Source organism: Gracilinanus agilis, chromosome 6 (genome assembly GCF_016433145.1).
Source record: "Gracilinanus agilis isolate LMUSP501 chromosome 6, AgileGrace, whole genome shotgun sequence".
NCBI lineage: Eukaryota > Metazoa > Chordata > Mammalia > Didelphimorphia > Didelphidae > Gracilinanus > Gracilinanus agilis.
Genome location: NC_058135.1, coordinates 35,137,006 through 35,150,940, shown reverse-complemented (window position 1 = coordinate 35,150,940; position 13,935 = coordinate 35,137,006). Strand labels below are relative to the sequence as shown.

The window sequence follows — 13,935 nt, the reverse complement described above, 5'->3', positions numbered from 1 at the left end:
CCCCCCCCCCAGCAAACTTTGTTATAGTTTTTTCTAATTCAGTAAAAAAGTTTTTTGGTAATTTGATAGGTATATTAAACAGGTAAATTAATTTGGGTAGAATGGTCATTTTTATTATGTTAGCTCGTCCTACCCATGAGCAATCAATGTTTTTCCAGTTGTTTAGATCTAGTTTTAATTGTTTGGAGAGTGTTTTGCAGTTGTGTTCATATAATGCCTGTGTTTGTTTGGGTAGATAGATTCCTAAGTATTTTATACTGTCTAGGGTGATTTTGACAGTGTTTCTCTTTCTATGGTCGCTTTACTTTTGAATCTAGCCGGGCCAAACTCCTTTATAGCTCTGGACACCCCAAACAAACTGAAGGAGCCCCCTCCCCCTCGCCTCCCGCTGGATTTCAGGCCAGCCACTGTTTTTCAGGGTTCACACAGCAAATACGTCTTTCCTCCACCACTATCAGCCAAGCGTGGCTAATGTTCCAGGTCAGAGTGGTCATGGTCTGGTTCCGTGGGTCCACGACAGTCCTCCTGGATGAATACCGAGTGCGTTAGCAGGGAAGAAGCGCTCCGGCCAGCTGGGCATCCGGTTGGCCTTTGTCAGAAGCTGCCTGGATAGCAGCTTCAGGTCAGGAGTCACATCCCGGTGCACAAAGCCATAGGTCGGAGCCGGTTTGCTGTAGGGGTTGGTCCCGGAGGCTCCGGAGCACACTGTGCCCCAGGAAATACTTCACCGACGTCGGGGCAGGGGTGGGGGTGGGGGGGTGTCGGCGTCTGGGCAGGGTCAGAGGGCGCACAGCATCTTGGGATAGGGAGGGAAAGGTCGCGGGGCTCGTGCTCTGTCACGGTCCCAAAGCCGCCACTACCGTGAGGGGGTGTCTCTTTAAATATTTCTAATGAAATTTCTAATGAACTTATTTACTAATGATGACTCAAAGAGAAGCTAACGTGTTCCTGGATTGTTTCAGAAAGGTAATTTTGGCCATTTGTTTCTAGGAATGACTGCTTCTATACTCAAAATGTTTCTAGAAAGAAGTGCTTGAAAGAAGTCTTTCACTGGAATAAAAAAAAATTCCTTAAAAGAATAAAAAAAATCTCAAGACAAATGAAGGAAAGCTCAGATGAGCTTATCTGGGTATCCTGCGTGGGGAATCCTTGGTAGTCTGTGGTACAGGAGGTATTTTTCTATGGAGCAAATAAGCCAATACTAATTAGTAAATGAATTCAAAAGCTAAATAACAGGCTTCACTTAAAAAAAATACTCCTATTTCAACAGGTAAACAAAAAACAAGACAAATACATAGAAACATAAAGCCATCAATCTCATTCGATAGATTGTTGTAATGGATGGGAAGCATTTTAAGTACAAATACAGTCAAATCAGAGTAGGTGATCACAAAAAAGCACCTGAATGAAAATAGATACTTTGCAGCCCTCATTTGAGAAGATCTGCCTGGGAAATAGAATCTTCCCTAAGGAACAATATTCTGAGCCTGAAAGCAAACGATATCCAGTTGGTGTACCTTATTTTTTGTCAATTACATGTAAAAATTAATATTGATTAAAAATTTTTATTTCTAAATTTTCTTTTTCTCTTTCTTTTCTCCCCTCCCCCATTAAGAAGGCAAACAATTTTATATAGGTTATACATATGCAGTCATACCAAACATACTCGTTCTGTTGTGAAAGAAAACAGAGACTAAAAAGAAAGAAAAAGTTTTTTAAAAGTATGCTTATCTGCAGTCAGATTCCATCAGTTCTTTCTCTGGAAATGCATAGCATTTTTCATTATGAATCCTTCAGACTTGTCTTAACTCCCTGTATTGCTGAGAAAAGGTAAGTCATTCATAGTTGTTCATCACACAGTATTACTGTTAATATATACAGTTTTTTCCTAGTTCTGCTCACTTCACTTTGCATCAGTTCATGTTAGTTTTTCTGAAAGCATCCTGATCATCAATTTTCACAGCATAATAATATTCTGTCACATTCATACACCACACCTTGTTTAGCCATTTTCCCATTGCTGAGCATCTCCTCAATTTCCAACTCTTTGCCACCATAAAAGGAGCTGCTTTAAGTATTTTTGCATATAAAAAGCAAAAGCAACATGTTGTAAGACCTACAACTTGGAAGCAGCAGAATCAGGACTAAGGTCTTCTGTGTCAAGATGCAACGTTCTCAAGAAGGTAAGTATTGTGTTTTCTTTTTTTTATTTGATTTCTTTGGGATACAGACCTAGTAATGGTCTAATGAGGCAAAGGGTATGCAATTTTGTAGTCTTTTGGGCATAGTTCTAGATTGCACTTTAGAATGGTTAGATTAGTTCACAACTCCACCAATAGTATATTACTGTCCCCAACTTTCCCACATCCCTTCCAACATTCATACTTTTCCTTTTCTGTTGTATTAAGTAATCTGATAGGTGATAACTTAAGAGTTGTTTTAATTTTCATTTCTCTAATGAATAGTTTTTTAGAACATTTTTATATGACTATAGCTTTGATTTCTTCTTCTACAAACTGCCTGTTCATATCCTTTGAGCACATATCAACTTAGGAATGGCTTATATCCTTATTAATTGAACTCAGTTTTCTACATATTTGAGAAATGATGACCTACCTTATTAAACTATTTATGGCTTCTATTACCCAGTTGGTGTCTATATCCACACATAATTTTTTCCCATTCTTTAATACAAACCCCAAAATGCAGAAAAAGGAAATCCTCAAAATCGCTCCTCTTGAATCCTAAATGCCACACTTTTGTCCAGACAGGAATGACAGGCTAGGCTTTTGGCCTTGGGATTGTAGCAGATGGTGTGTAAATAGAATTAGCTCCAGCCCATTAATAGTCAAAATTCTACTCAACCCAGGCGTGCTAATGATGTCACCCTAACCTCCCTTAGTGGGGAGGGGAGACGAGTTACCCACACGTGACAATAAGTAACAAATCAAGAATAAGGGACGGCCCTTTGGGCAGTCCAAATCAATGTAGAAACTGCCATTTGTCCATTTGAATTAGAGGTGGACCACAGGAAGTGATGAAAGACACGATCTCTTTAAGTAAGTTAGTGAACTTCCTGTGGGGGAGTTGCCCTCTCGAACTGGAAGAAGAAGCATCTCCTGAGACCACAGACAGCTTACACTCTATATTGTCACGTGGGTAAGTTAGGCTGACTTCCTTGGCCTAGCTGGGCCAATTCTAAACTCTGCCTATCTGGCTGTTGGGCCCTGTGGCTTACAGCTTCATTTATTTAGCCTTTTAACCTTCTCTCTCCGTCCAGGCCTTTGGCCTGGACTAGCCTCTCCCTTTCTCTTTATTCCTACTTTTGACCTACAAGATTGTAAATAAACTCCTCAACCCGATGCTGACTTGGGTCTGATTTAATTACGGAATCAACCTGAATTGTTGATTCCTGGCGGCCACACATTTATATATATATCTATAAATACGAAAATTTTCCTTCTTACAATGGTCAGCAAAGAATTAATAAAAAGACGCCTTCTAAGAATCATTTATGAATTAATACCAAGTCTCCATAAGAGGGCTGCTGTGCCTCCAGTCAATGATATTAGACAAGGTACTGTTTTCTCAGTGTGTATGTGAGGGTGTGTATACTTTTATATACAAGCCAATATTTTTCTTTTGTTAAAGTTGAAGATATGGCAAGTTGTTGGTAGATAATAGATAAAAAGGATAAACATTTTCAGACATATGATGCCAAAAAGACAACTGCTATGGCATTTGTTTGAATGAAATGCTTAATAGAATCACGGAATATTAGACTTAGAAGGGATCTTGGTTCACCTAGTTCAGTGATTCCCAAAGTGGATGCTACCACCCCGTGGTGGGTGCTGCAGCAATCCAGGAGGGTGGTGATGGCCACACTTTTTTTGTATTACATTCTATTCTGAGTTCAATAAATAGTTTCATAATTTCCAGGGGGTGCTAAGTAATATTTTTTCTGGAAAGGGGGTGGTAGGCCAAAAAAGTTTGGGAACCACTGACCTAGTTCAACCCTTTCATTTCAGATCCATGAATTTTCATAGTGTCATAGATTTAAAGCTGCATGTGATATCAGAAGTTTTACAAAGCTCAGAGGTCAAGCCTCTCACTTTCCTAATAAGAAAACTGAAGCCATTAAGTGGAAAGCTGATGTCCTGGTTTTCCCAGTTTCCCAGAGGAAATTGACCGAAGCCCTTCCCGGCTTAAATAAAAGATCAGAGAGCAATTTAGGGTTTAGAATAGCTAGGTTTTATTTAGATTAGAAAAGGGAAAGGTTAGGTAGGGGAAAAGGGCCTCTAGGGTAGAGAGGGTCCAGGATCAGAGTCAGCCAGCATCCTGGCTTAAGAGAGCAGAGAGGGAAAAGGTGCCAAACTTTCTCTTTTATACTTTCTTCAGACACTTCCCACAAAGGAAGCCGGAGGGGTGTGTGTGTGTGGGGAAGTTGTAGCAGAGAGTCCTGGGAGATGCAGTCTCCCAGGGCTTACAATAATTTTAAATGCCACATTAGGAAGCTGAGGCCCGTAGCAGTTAAGCAACATGTCGTAAGACCTACAACTTGGAAGCAGCAGAATCAGGACTAAGGTCTTCTGTGTCAAGATGCAACGTTCTCAAGAAGGTAAGTATTGTGCTTTACTTTATAGAGCTGGGACATGGACTGAGCTCTGGCACTAACTCTCTGGGTCAGTATTCATTCAGAAGTGTCTACTATGTACATTTGTGCTAAGCACAGGTTAGATCACAGAGCATCTCTGTCTGCCTTCTTATTTTGTGCAACTCTTCTGTGTATCTAATAAATTTTCTTTCCCTCAGAGCGAAATAGTACTCACCTGACACATAAAGTCAAGATGTGATTGTTCTATAAAAGCAGAACTTAGTAGGCAATGGTGAAGTGATTCAGACAGGTATTCTTCACTCTCTTTTGGGTGTAGATTGTAGCCCTTCTAAGGATGAAGTTTTCAAATGCATAAAATAAAACGTAGAGAATTAGAAGGGTAACCAATCATATTGAAATATACTTATCAAAATATCAAAATATTTTTAACACATAAGATCAGAGACCCTAGATTTAGACTTATTGAATTTAGCACAATAGGAATTTCTGTCTCTGCACTGAGTTAGATTTTCCCCATTTAATAAAGTGCTACTTTCTGGTACATTGTAGAGTAGAAGAGAATGAGTTTTGGCAGAAACTTAGAGGACTTTTCATCAAATAGCAATAAATAACACTGAGAAATCTCCCCTTTACTATATCAGAGAATAGTGAGAAGGAAAGACACCTACAAAACTTGAGGTGGACAACAGAAGATAAGTAATTTAGGAAAAGCCTTGGCCTTAGTAGGCCTGCAAAGGAAGCTCAGGTAAAATCACCTCATTTTACTTAATGGAATTAGGAGGAGGGAAATTTTTTTTTTAACTTGCAACTTAAATGAATTCTGCAATTTCACAAACATGCTTAGGTGGTTCCAAAAGCACTGTCTGAATGAGGTCTGGAGGAACAGGCTCAGAGGTTGGCTTGAGGTACTTACAATTTTCTTTGCCATTCTTGACCCCTGGAGCACCTGTGGCCATAAAAAATATCCAATAGCATCCAATTTATTCTGATAGTTACAAATTATAAGATGCCAAAGCTGTATAAATTAATCTCAAAAGAATTGATTGCATTTGGACAGTCTAAAAGTTAGAAATGTTGAGTTCTTGCTTCTGATTCCATTTCCTCTTTGTTGTAAAATGACTGAGACAAGTCTAGTCAGAATTCTTAATGTCAGTTTAAAAAAAAAACTTTAGGAGAAAAAGCACTCTAGACTCTCTATTTTGTCAAGTCATCAGACCAACTGTTTCTGTGGGCATTAGAATTATAATTGTCTTGTCAAGGTAAAATCCTAAATGGTGATATTTTTTATATTTTAATTCTTGATTTGTTGCATAGAGTAATATAAATTCTCTAGGAATTCTTCATGAATACATGCTTTAGGCTTTTCATCATATAGAATTTACTACTTATAATTTTGTAAAACTCTTTTCTCCCTGTTCCCTTTTTCATACTTTGTTTTTAGTGCTATTTGTGGTCTGTAATGAAACATGAACCCAAGTAAACCAGTCTGTGCAAGTAGAAGATGTAATTAAAATTATTCCATTTGGACTGTTATCAAGGCTGCCCCAACAAAGGTCATTTGCAACTTAATAGTAGAAAATTCAAATCACTAATGCCAAAGCTGTATAAAGACATTGGGGTTTCATGTTGGTAGATAACAATTTTCTGGTCTTACTCTCTTTCTGGATTCCTTTTCCTTCATCACCTTCAAAGTGATTTCTCCTGGAGTTTAAGCCTCATCCTAAAATACCTACCTTTTACGGAACTACCCTGAGTTCTAGGAGAACCTAATTCATTTTAGCCTTAAATAAATAGTACTCTATCCAGCAGGGCAGCTAGGTAGCATAGTGGGTAGGATGCCAATCCTGAAGTCAAGAAGATTCATCTTTTTGAGTTCAAATTCAACTTCAGACTCTTATTCAGACTTTCTGTGTCACCTTGGATAAGTCACTTCACCCTGTTTGCCTCAGTTTCCTCATTTGTAAAATGAGCTGGAGAAGGAAATGACAAAGCTTTCAGTTTTAGGACTGAAGAACAACAAAATTCTCTCTAGCAGTGCTGTGTGACTTGACTCTCAATATATCTGACTTAGTCAACTGAAAAAACATTTTCCCCCCAAGGATATTCAGGAAAACACAAATGAAAATTCTTACTTTGGACTGAAGAGTTAGTGATGATCACCAGCAGACCAAAGACCAGAGATGCAGCAGTGAATCTCATTCTAACTCAGTGAGGAGAAGGAGGAGTAAGACTTGCTTACCAGGTCCGAATCTCATCTGCGCTCTTTTCAAGCACAGAGCCTCCTATTTATTTGCATTAATGAGGATCTTCCCACTGTCCATGTTTCCTATGACTAGATGAGTCATCAATTTTGAAGCCCCGAAATATTATTGCTGAGCTTGGTTTTTCCCTAAATATCCTTCACAAACTCCACATATTGCTGCAGATCATTGTCAACATACTGATGTTATTTTTTCTAATATGTAACTGTAGATCCCTGGAATATAGTAGGAAGTTCTAAGGAAAAAAAGGAAAAGAAAAAAGAGGGCTACTGGGAAACTCCAAAGTTCAAGCCCCTGTGATTGTGATATCAAGTGGATGTATGTGGCAGAGGAAATTGGAAGTCTCTATCAAGCCTGTTGACAAACTGTTCAGAGATTGCATAGAGACAACTAGTTTGGCCCAATGGATAGAACTCTGGACCAGAAATAATGAAGACCTGAGTTCAATTCAAGCCTTAAACTCTTACTAGGCATGTGACATTTAGCAAGTTATTTAACCTCTGTCTACCTCCTTTTTCTGAACTATAAAATGGGGATAGTAACATTATCCCCTTGCCAGCGTGGCTGTTGTGAGGATCAAATGAAATCAAATTTATAAAGGTTTTTTTTTACATCCTTAACGCTCTTTACAACTAGATTCTGATTGATGGCAGTAATGAATCTCATGAAGGGATGACAGCCATTGGAATTTACACTATCCAAAATTATAATTATGTAAACTATAGTCATATGGGCTCCAGTCTAATAGAAGTATGAAGTATAATTTTGACTAATGAGCCCATGATTCTGGACTGAGTGTTCATAGTAATTAGGACCTACCTATAAAAATATAGCTATTATTATTATAATTATTATCATAATTGTTATTGTTGGTGCTAATATTGTTGTTATACTAGACAAGGTCCATTTTCTCAGTTGTATTTTTCCTTTTCTTCTTAGTCCAATAAAAGTTATTACTTCTTTATTTCCATTTCTATTTAAATATCTAATGTCAATTACTGGAAGTACAATAGCCCTTTTTTGAGGTTAAGTGCTATGCTGAACAGGTCTTCCATAGAAGGCACTTAAAAATTATTGGTTCTAAGACAGAAGAGTGGTAACAGCCAGGCAAAGTGACTAGTCCAAAATCATACAGCTAGGAATTGTCTAAGGCTAGATTTGAATCCAGGACCTCCTGTCTTAAGACCTGGCTCTTTACCCACTGAGCCACTTTGCTGCCCCCTTAATTTTTTTAAACTCTTCCCTTCTGTCTTAGAATTGATACTAAGTGTTGGTTCCAAGGAAAAAGAATGTTAATGGCTGGGCAACAGGGGTTAAGAAGGAAAAAAAGTAGAAAAAAATGAATAGTGATAAAAGGTTATGAACAAACAGCTGATGAAGACATTCAGCTACTTTGAAAAGCATCCCAGAATGAAGAAAAAAATAGATGTATGGTTTGCAGTTTGCTTCTTATTTACCTTTCTTGATAATAAAAAGAGAAAAGCTCATTTAAATCTGAGAGCAATTTAAAAATGAGTAAAATTTAGGGGCAGCTGAGTGGCTCAGTGGATTGAGAGCCAGGCCTAGAGACGAAAGGTCCTAGGTTCAAATCCGAGCTCAGACACTTCCCAGCTGGGTGACCCTGAGTGACTGTGTGTCCCATTGCCTACTGGTTGTGTTCCCTATGCTCCTAGAATGGAGTCCCAGGATAAAAAAAAAAAAAATTTAGTTAAGAAAAGGGGGCAGTTATACACAGTATTGATTCTAAGATGGAAGGCAAGGGTTTAAAAAAAGAAATGGGGGCAGCAGTGAGGAAATTAAACTATCACTCTTTGCAAATGGTATAATGGTATATTTAGAGAATCAACCAAAAAACTAATTGAAGTAATTAATAACTTTAGCAAAGTTGCAGGATACAAAATAAAGCCACAGAAATTATCAGCAGCAAGAGATAGAAAGAGAAATTCCATTTAAAATAACTCGACAGTATAAAATACCTGGGAATTGTAATGGAAGATTGGAGGGATGTTAATTATTATTTGTGGGTTCACACTGGGGTGAGAGAGACAGGAATGTCAGATGGACAGGACCAAACAGGATAGGGAGACCAGGGTTTACTGCCAAGGAGTTAACTGTCAACAGGAATGGCAGATAGGCCCAATAGTCAATCAGCCCACCTAGGCAAGGGCCAATGGAACCAGCAGGCAAAAGGTAAAAGTTTATAACAGTTTAATTGAGGGAAACAATAATAAAGGATGGGAATAAGGGATTCTATACTTACAAGCTAAGGGCAAACCACAGGGGCAGGGGAAGGACTTCACTACACTAAACAAAGACCTAAGCCAGGCAGGGTCCAGAGAATAGCAGGACTGGAGTGGGAATCCTCACAGTAGAGTCCAGAGATGTTATCAGGATGCCAGGAACCAACTCCTCCAGAACTGATGGTCCAAAGCAGCCCAGTAGGGAGAGGAGCCTGTAAGCTGTCCACCAGATTGCAGATCACTCCCTACTCAGTGCTGTTGTGCAGGATAGATGTCCTCTGCTTCCAACCTTCACCACAGTCCAGGATCCCGGGGAATCAGGGTGCAACTCCACAAGCTCTGAAGTCTCCCAGGGAATCAGTTACTGCCTGTAACTCCCACCATGGAGTCCTTTTCAGAGAGTGCCAGACACTTCCTTCTTCCCCATTCCATGTGGAATTCTCCAGCCCTTCCTGCTAGGTCCACATTAACTATATATAAACTAATACCTAAATAATCCTCACAACAGAATTTACTTGCCAATCAATATAAACTCAGAAATTATATAAACATAATTACAAAATACTTTTCCCACAAATAAAGTCAGATCTAAACAATTGGAAATTTTTAAATTGCTCATATGCAGGCTAAGCTAATATAATAAAAATTTAAATGACAATTCTACCTAAATTAATTTATTCATTTCTATGCCAATCAAACTACCAAAAATTATTTTATAGAACTATAAAAAATAACAAAATTCATCTGGAAGAATAAAAGGTCATATAAAAAAATAAAGGTCATATAAAAAAAGAATTCAAAGGAAATTAATGAAAAATATGAAGAAAAGTGGCCTAGAAGTATCAAATCTCAGACTGTACTATAAAGCAATAATCATCAAAACAATTTGGTACTGGCTAAGAAATAGAATGGTGGATCAATGGAATAGATTTGGGATAAATCACCTCAATAGTCTAGTATTTGATAAATTCAGAGATCCCAGCTTTGGGGATAAGAACTCTGACAAAAACTGCCAGGAAAACTGGAAAACAGTATAAAAGAAACTAAGTATACTCTAATATCATAGTCTATAACAAGATAAGGTCAAAATGGGTATATGATTTAGACATAAAGGGTAATACCACAAGTAAACTAGCAGAACATAGACTAGTATACCTGTGAGATCTATCAAGAAGGGAAGAATTTTTGACCAAACAAGACATAGAGAAGATTACAAAATATAAAATGAGTAATTTTGGCTATGTTATATTAAAAAGGTTTTATACAAACAAAATCACGGTAATCAAAATTAGAAGGGAAACAACAAGTGGGAAAGATTTTTTTCAATAATAAATTTCTCTGATAAAGTTCGAATTTTTAAATATGTAGAGAATTGAGTAAAATTTATAAGACCGTAAGCCATTCCCCAAATGACAAATGTCAAAGGATATGAATAAGCAGTTTTCAGATGAAGAAATCAAAACTATCAATAAACATATGAAAAAATGTTCTAAATTACTCTTGATTAGAGAATTGGAAATTAAAATAACTCTAAGGTACCACCTCACACCTATCAGATTGGTCAATATAACAGTAAAGGGAAGTGATGAATGCTGGAGAGGATGTGACAAAATTGGGGCATTTATGCATTGTTAGTAGAGTTGTGAATTGATCCAACCATTCTGGAGGTCAATTTGGAAAAATTCCCCAAGGGCTATAAAACTGTGCATACACTTTGATCCAGTAATACTACTACTAGGTCTGTATCCCAAAGACATTTTTTTAAAAGGGAGAAACCCTTTTTGTGGTGACAAAGAATTGGAAATTGAGGACATGTCCATCAATTTGGGAATGGGTGAGCAAATTGTGGTGGTAGATGGTGATGGAATACTATTGTGCTGAAAGAAATGATGAACAGGATGATTTTAGAAAGAGCTGAAATAACTGAAGAACCACATGAACTGATACAGAGTGAAATAAACAGAAGCAGGATAACATCGTACGTGGTAATAGCAATATTGTGGGAAGATCAACTGTGAAAGACTTTGCTACAAAGATCCAGGGCAATTTTGAAGGATTTATGACAAAGAAGGATTTATGGCAGGGAACTGTTGGAATCAGAACTGAGATCAAAGGATGGTATTTTTCACTTTAGTTTATTTCAGTTTTTATTATATGTGAGTATTCTCTTACAACAATGATCAATATGGAAGCATGCTTTGCATGATAATACAAATCAAATTGTTATCTCAGGACTGGAAGGGATAATTGATTAAAATAAAATAAAAAATCTTTAAAAAAAAGAAAGAAAGAAATGGGGGCAGGTAGGTGACTCAGTGGATACAGAGCCAGGCTTAGATTGGCTCTCCCAGGGGTCAGTGACTAGAGCTTCCAGAGTTCAATCCTTGAACTCTGTGGGTGGGTGTGCTCTGTGTGGGTGTGTGCACACAGCTATCTGTAGAGGCCTAACTCAGCACTGTAACCCCTTTCCTTTATTAAAGAGTGGCTTTTCTGACTAACAGTTCTTTGTTTTTTGGTCAACAAATCAATATTAAATATTAATTCTAAAATAGAAGATAAGGATTTTTAAAAAATTAGTTAAGAAATGGAAAAGATGATGTAAACTAAAGAGGGGTCTATGAAATCCACTATTTGCACTGATGGGAAAGGGAAGAGGAACTTGCAATGTCTTTTGGGAAGACTGAAATTGAACTTTCAAAACTTTATATGGCAGAATTAATTGTTTTGGCAAGCTAGAAGTAAGGTCACAATAGAAAATTAGAAAGAAAGCATGCATTTGTAAACTCTTATCCTCCAAAGTAATTAATTAATCAGGGTTGTGTAAAATTTTATGCTAAATTGCAAAGGAAAAATTCTATAGAATCAAGTGGTTATTTTGATAATTTGGTATAGGACTCAAGAAGACTCAGTTGCATCTTTGTGCATTTTTGTGCATTGTTAACTTAGAAAAAAAACGCGGGACTATTAAATAGTCATAAAACCACTCTTTAATCAAGGGAAAGGGGGATGAGGGCTACTTGGCCTCTTATGCAGAGCTGCGCCTTGTGCAGAGTCTAAAGGAACACTGCTTCGCTCTGCTCCCTGATCCCCCTGGGAGTGACACCGCGCTAGATGACCACTCCTAGGGACAAAGGAAATTGGGGAACTTATATACCTTTTGGGAAGATCCAGGGGCTGGGAGAGATGATTGACAGTATACTGACAGGATACAATCAAGCTAGAGAAAGGGATCATAGCTAGAGGCTAGGGTGTAGGGGAAGGGGCTACTTACACAATGGATACTAAAGGATAGTTCCTGCCCAGGTGTGCCTTCCTGGGACAGGGTCTCTGATACAATGGGCAAGACTACCTAGGACAAAAGGGTATTTAGCATTTACCCTGGGGTCCATTATTCAGTCTGCAACTGCTAGCCTGAGATTCCCTTCAGGGTGGATTCCCACGGGAACAGGGAACAAGCACAAGCTTTGGGGGTCTCCAACCTACAAACTATTTCTAAACTTGGGGTTCATCATATCTCACTAAGCTACAAGTTTGGGAACTCTAGATTCCATGTCGACAGCATCTTTGCACATTTATTAAATACTAAGTCAAATTGGATTATGACATTCTAGTGTTTGATCAGTCTAGATAAGAGAGTTGAACTTCTGGGTGGGATGAAACTTGGGGAAATAGGGGAAGAGGGAGGAAAAGAGTCTCTGTCTTCTTCCTCTTACTCCTCTTCCAGCAAATGACCTTGTGCACTTTGGATTTTGAACTACTAATGGGCCTTCTAGCAGTTTCCCCAGAACATCTGACAGCAGTGTCTGAATTGTGAGCCAAAGACAAACTAGATATACTGAGGAAAGCCAGCTTCAGGACTCTACAGGCAGCCTACTAGGAGACTATATAATGCTTAAAGGAAACTCTGAGGAATCTATGAAGGGGAAAAAAAGACTTCAAATAATCAGTTGTGAATTTATCCTTTTGATATGGGGTCTGTTATAGGTTGGAGCCAGTATTTTCCTGGATTTTGTGTGTGCTCCTGGGAGTCAGTGTCCCTAGCTTGAAGGAGATTTTTAGTATCAATTGTTTTTCTATGCCTTCTTTGAAAATCCTTTTAAATAAATGCTAATTCAAACTGGCTAGCTGAGATCATCTGGTAATCTTTGGGAGCAGTACTCTGACAGGGTCTTGTAAACTTGTCGACATGGAATCTAGAGTTCCCAAACTTGTAGCTTAGTGAGGTATGATGAACCTCAAGTTTAGAAATAGTTTGTAGGTTAGAGACCCCCAAAGCTTGTGCTTGTTCCCTGTTCCCGTGAGAATCCACCCTGAAGGGAATCTCTGGCTAGCAGTTGCAGACTGAATAATGGACCCCAGGGTAAATGCTAAATACCCTTTTGTCCTAGGTAGTCTTGCCCATTGTATCAGAGACCCGGTCCCAGGAAGACACACCTGGGCAGGAACTATCTTTTATTATCCATTGTGTAAGCAGTCCCTTTCCCCTACACCCTAGCCTCTAGCTATGATCCCTTTCTCTAGCTTGATTGTATCCTGTCAGTACAATGTCAATCATCTCTCCCAGCCCCTGGATCTTCCCAAATGGTATATAAGTTCCCCAATTTCCTTTGTCCCTAGGAGTGGTCGTCTAGCGCGGTGTCACTCCCAGGGGGATCAGGGAGCAGAGCGAAGCAGTGTTCAATCCTAGACTCTGCACAAGGCGCAGCTCTGCATAAGAGGCCAAGTAGCCCTCATCCCCCTTTCCCTTGATTAAAGAGTGGTTTTATGACTATTTAATAGTCCCGCGTTTTTCTAAGTTAACAAACTACTAGAATTAAAA

At 38.5% G+C, this 13,935-nt stretch overlaps 1 pseudogene; it reads right to left on the bottom strand.

Annotated features, from left to right (window-relative positions):
- Nucleotides 1–6,814, bottom strand: part of LOC123252206 — a 23,136-nt pseudogene extending 16,322 nt beyond the window's left edge.
- Between the last annotated feature and the right edge of the window lie 7,121 nt (nt 6,815–13,935).